The following is a 6,108-nucleotide window of genomic DNA, read 5'->3' as shown; positions in this document are numbered from 1 at the left end:
AAGATGTGCGAATCTGACCCAAGGCTTTTTTTTATAACATATCAGCGTCTACTTGCCCTAGTACGGACAAGCCGCTGGCCTCCAGACCTGAAAGCAATAGCCTCAATGATACATTTGAGGCCTTCGAGTTCAGGTCAGGAGATTCTTGGCTGATCTGTACATCACGGTCTGTGAAATACTACAGTCATGGCCAAAAGTTTTGAGAATGACACCAAAATGATATTTTCACATGATCTGTTGCCCTCTGGTTTTTAATTGTGTTTGTCTGATGTTTACATCACATACAGAAATATAATTGCAATCATATTATGAGACCAAAAGGTTCTATTGACAGTTAGAATGAGATAATGCAGCAAGTAAATATTTGCAGTGTTGACCCTTCTTCTTCAGGACCTCTGCAATTCTCCCTGGCATGCTCTCAATCAACTTCTGGAGCAAATCCTGACTGATAGCTGTCCATTCTTGCATAAGCAATGCTTGCATTTTGCCAGAATTTGTTGTTTTTTGTTTGTCCACCCGTCTCTTGATGATTGCCCACAAGTTCTCAATGGGATTAAGATCTGGGGAGTTTCCAGGCCATGGACCCAAAATCTCTATGTTTTGTTCCATGAGCCATTTAGTGATCACCTTTGCTTTATGGCAAGGTGCTCCATCATGCTGGAAAAGGCATTGTTGGGTGCCAAACTGCTCTTGGACAGTTGGGAGAAGTTGCTCTTGGAGGACATTCTGGTACCATTCTTTATTCATGGCTGTGTTTTTAGGCCAGACTGTGAGTGAGCCGATTCCCTTGGCTGAGAAGCAACCCCACACATGAATGGTTTCAGGATGCTTAACAGTTGGCATGAGACAAGACTGGTGGTAGCGCTCACCTCTTCTCCTAATAAGCTGTTTTCCAGATGTCCCAAACAATCGAAAAGGGGATTCATCTGAGAAAATGACTTTACCCCAGTCCTCAGCAGTCCACTCCCTGTACCTTTTGCAGAATATCAGTCGGTCCCTGATGTTTTTTCTGGAGAGAAGTGGCTTCTTTGCTGCCCTCCTTGAAACCAGGCCTTGCTCAAGCAGTCTCCTCCTCACAGTGCGTGCAGAAGCACTCACACCAGCCTGCTGCCATTGCTGAGCTAGCTCGGCAATGCTGGTAGTCCCATCCCGCAGCTGAAACAGTTTTAAGATACGCTCCTGGCGTTTGCTGGTCCTTCTTGGGCACCCTGGAGCCTTTTTGGCAACAATGGAAGCTCTCTCCTTGAAGTTCTTGATGATGCGATAGATTGTTGACTGAGGTGCAATCTTTGTAGCTGCGATACTCTTCCCTGTTAGGCCATTTTTGTGCAGAGCAATGATGGCTGCACGTGTTTCTTTAGAGATAGCCATGGTTAACTGAAGAGAAACAATGATACCAAGCACCAGCCTCCTTTTAAAGTGTCCAGTGGTGTCATTCTTACTTAAAATGTGTTTTGGGGGTTAAAGTTCATTTTCTTAGCCAATATTGACTTTGCAAGTAATTGCTGTTAAGCTGATCACTCTTTATGACATTCTGGAGTATATGCAAATTGCCATTAGAAAAACTTAAGCAGTAGACTTTGTAAAAATTAATATTTGTAGCATTCTCAAAACGTTTGGCCATGACTGTAATACAGTATGTGTAACCAGCCTAATGGAATCTTCTGGAATGCAAGGCACTGACAAATATAGCTACTAATAACGCTTCAACTGTTTATAAGAAACTGAAGCAGCACAGTGTGTTTGACCTAGGGGCTCAGTGCACTCTTTCTCCCACTAGTTTTGCATATCACTGCCTTCCGGACAGCTGTGGATTGCCTGGAGCGAGCGCTGTCTGCAGAGAAAACACTGACAGTATTGGTATCAATGAAAAGCAGAGCATGTGGGCAGAACAGTGCACTGAGCTTTAACCACACCCAGGATGCACCAAGCACCCTAATTAGCATAAATTTAATCAAACCTAAAGAGTGATAGTTCGGACCAGTGATCTGCGAACACTACTATGCTGCAGCAGCATCAAACGAGTTCAGAGACACTAGAAGTATGTGCCCACAAACGTGATAGGCCATGTGCGCACGTTGCGTCCAGTACCTTGCAGAAATGAACGCATCCTATGGCAGTATTTGTCATTGTCAAATTTGGTTTTGACCACAGAAACGCAGGAAATACGCATGCGTTTTTGCCGCGTTTTACATGCATTTTCAGTGCTTAAATTGGGATGCGTTTTCAATACAAATACACAACTAAATAAAGCTTGAACATTCAAACAATAGGAAAAAAATGAAAAAAAAATTACCTTTAAATCATACACTATGATAATTTACCGAAAATGATTATTGAGATCTAATAAATAATTATGTTCAAAATAAAGTAAAAGTATTGTTTTACTCATTTTTTAAAGTCGAAATGGATGTGAGGGCAAATGGAAACCTCTTGACCTCACTATAAAGCCAAAAACGCGTACTTTGATTTTGACAAAAAAGCATGCGTTTAGCATCAAAAAAGCATGTAAAACGCTAGAAATTTCTATTAGGATGCATTTTCATAACTGTCATTGACATCAATGTTACCAAAACGCTGCCAAAATGGCAAAAACAATTGACATGTTGCTTCTTCAAACGCAGAGATTTTGACAAATTTTTGACACCAAAAACGCTGCGTTTTTAAAAGCATTGTGCGCACAAGAAAGCCGTATTTTCCATAGACTTTGCCTGGAAATCAAAACGCATGCAATTTTGCATAAAAAAACTCTGCAGTTCAAAATGCTGCGGAAACGCATGAAAAAAACGTAACATGCGCACATGGCCTTACTCGCATTTTTGACACTATATTTTCGCTGAGTCAGAAGCACAGCGTTTTATAGTACAAGCAAAGTGGATGCAATAGAAATCTCCTACCCACTGTGCTTTGTTTTTACGCTGCGTAAACTGATATATGGAGCATGTTTCCAATCCGCAGCATGTTAATTTCTCCTGTAGGTACGCTGAGTTTTCTATGCGGAATTTCCCCATAGACTTGCATTAAATGTGGAAAATGCACAGGTAAAAATCATGTATTTTTAGTGCTTTTCCGCGGCAAATACGCACCAAGCATGTATTTCACACTTAATGATGTCCAATACCAGGGAATTTCAAAAACAAAACAGCTTTATTTAAAGCTGAAAACACCAAATAGAAACAAATAAGCAGCGTCAAAATCAGAAGATAAAAACAATAAAAAAAACGCAAGTCAAACTAAGGTGCAGTGTCAAAAACTTAAACACTAATCATGGAAATGTAGCGGTAAACTGAGAAATGCGGATGTTAACTCGGTGTCAGGGTGTTTGGGGGGGGGAATGTAAAGTCACAGGTTTATTTAATGCAAATTTCTGCAGTTTCTGGTCATGTGACCTGTACAGGTAAAGTATGAGTTTTAGAAAACTTAGCCAACAGTGGTAATTTTGCCATAAGAACTCGTTCAGACACCTTTTTTTTATTTGCGCAGTTTGGCTTTTTTTTTTATTTGTGAGCTGCATGCAACTTTGCTCTATTTTTCTTGTCCACATAACCTCTCTTCCTGTCAATGTAGCGTCTGTTTTTCTCTTATGCAAAAATAAAATAAAATTCCAGCTTCTACCCATTAACAGTAAAACAACATGGAGGACGCTCGGCTGACAGACGGACGGACTCTGCATCACATCATTTTTATTTTGTATTATTCAAACTGGAAATTTTGATCTACAAAAGGGTCTCGTCTCCATTTTTGTTTTTAACATGAACAGCTCAATGGTCTATAATGGGTACAAAAAACACGCTCACTTACGCAAAAACAGTTTCTTTTTCTATTCTGGAAATAAGTGATTTTAGCGTTTTTTTTTCTTTCAGAACCCGTGGATGAAAAAAAATATACATTTTCAAGCGCAATTTGACACAATTTATTACTAAATATTAAAAAGGAAAAAAAGCCTCTATTGCCACAGAAGCATTTCGTCATGAGAACAGTCGCCATTAGGGTTCATACAGGGTGGTCACCCAGCTCGGGAATAGTGAATGCCGAATTGAAGACATCTTAATATGGCAGCCAGCTTTGCCGGCCTCAGGCTATGTGCGCACGTTGCGTACTAGCCCTGCAGAAATTTCTGCAGCGATCTGAAGAGCACATGTGCGCTTCAAATCGCTGCAGAAAATGTCTGTAGAGAAAAAAAAAAAAGCCGATTCCATGCGCTCTGCCTGCAGCTCCTGCCATAGACAGAGCAGGGGCTGCCAGCAAAGTGCACGGAAGAAGTGACATGTCACTTCTTAGGTTGTCAGTGCCTTCGGAGTCGGGGGTCAGCGAATCAGAAATGGTTGTCAGTGTCTCAGGAATAGTTGTCCGTGCATAAGGACTGGTTATCAGTGCCTTAGGAATGGTTGTCAGTGCCTCAAGACTGGTCATCAGCGTCTCAGGAATGGTTGTCAGTCTCAGGAATGGTTGTCAGTGTCTAAGGAATTGTTGTCAGCATCTCAGGCATGGTTGCAGTGTCTCAGGAATGGTCATCACCGTCTCAGGAATGGTTGTCAGCGTCTCAGCAATGGTTGTCAGCGCCTCAGGAATGGTTGTCAGCCTCTCAGGAATGCTTGTCAGCCTCTCAGGAATGCTTGTCAGCCTCTCAGGAATGCTTGTCAGCCTCTCAGGAATGCTTGTCAGCCTCTCAGGAATGGTTGTCAAAGCCTCAGGAATGGTTGTCAGCGGTCAGCGTCTCAGGACTGGTTGTCAGCGCCTCAGGAATGGTTGTCAAAGCCTCAGGAATGGTTGTCAGCGCCTCAGGAATGGTTGTCAGCGGTCAGCGTTTCAGGAATGGTTGTCAGTGTCTCAGGAATGGTTGTCAGCGTCTCAGGAATGGTTGTCAGCGCCTCAGGAATGGTTGTCAGCGCCTCAGGAATGGTTGTCAGCGCCTCAGGAATGGTTATCAGCGTTTCAGGAATGGTTGTCAGTGTCTCAGGAATGGTTGTCAGCACCTCAGGAATGGTTGTCAGCGTCTCAGGAATGGTTGTCAGTGTCTCAGGAATGGTTGTCAGTGTCTCAGGACTGGTTGTCAGCGTCTCAGGAATGGTTGTCAGTGTCTCAGGACTGGTTGTCAGCGTCTCAGGACTGGTTGTCAGCGTCTCAGGACTGGTTGTCAGCGTCTCAGGAATGGTTGTCAGCGTCTCAGGACTGGTTGTCAGCGCCTCAGGAATGGTTGTGTCTCAGGAATGGTTGTCAGTGTCTCAGGAATGGTTGTCAGCGTCTCAGGAATGGTTGTCAGCGTCTCAGGAATGGTTGTCAGCGTCTCAGGAATGGTTGTCAGCGTCTCAGGAATGGTTGTCAGTGTCTCAGGAATGGTTGTCAGTGTCTCAGGAATGGTTGTCAGTGTCTCAGGAATGGTTGTCAGTGTCTCAGGAATGGTTGTCAGTGTCTCAGGAATGGTTGTATCTCAGGAATGGTTGTCAGTGTCTCAGGAATGGTTGTCAGTGTCTCAGGACTGGTTGTCAGCGTCTCAGGAATGGTTGTCAGCGTCTCAGGAATGGTTGTCAGCGTCTCAGGACTGGTTGTCAGCGCCTCAGGAATGGTTGTGTCTCAGGAATGGTTGTCAGTGTCTCAGGAATGGTTGTCAGCGCCTCAGGAATGGTTGTCAGCGTCTCAGGAATGGTTGTCAGCGCCTCAGGAATGGTTGTCAGCGTCTCAGGAATGGTTGTCAGCGTCTCAGGAATGGTTGTCAGCGCCTCAGGAATGGTTGTCAGCGTCTCAGGAATGGTTGTCAGTATCTCAGGAATGGTTGTCAGTGTCTCAGGAATGGTTGTCAGCGTCTCAGCAATGGTTGTCAGTGTCTCAGGAATGGTTGTCAGCACCTCAGGAATGGTTGTCAGTGTCTCAGGAATGGTTGTCAGTGTCTCAGGAATGGTTGTCAGTGTCTCAGGAATGGTTGTCAGTGTCTCAGGAATGGTTGTATCTCAGGAATGGTTGTCAGTGTCTCAGGAATGGTTGTCAGTGTCTCAGGAATGGTTGTATCTCAGGAATGGTTGTCAGTATCTCAGGAATGGTTGTCAGCGTCTCAGGAATGGTTGTCAGCGTCTCAGGAATGGTTGTCAGCGTCTCAGGAATGGTTGTCAG

The sequence above is a fragment of the Anomaloglossus baeobatrachus genome, chromosome 12, assembly GCF_048569485.1.
Source record: "Anomaloglossus baeobatrachus isolate aAnoBae1 chromosome 12, aAnoBae1.hap1, whole genome shotgun sequence".
Lineage (NCBI taxonomy): Eukaryota > Metazoa > Chordata > Amphibia > Anura > Aromobatidae > Anomaloglossus > Anomaloglossus baeobatrachus.
Note: the sequence above shows the minus strand (reverse complement) of the source record.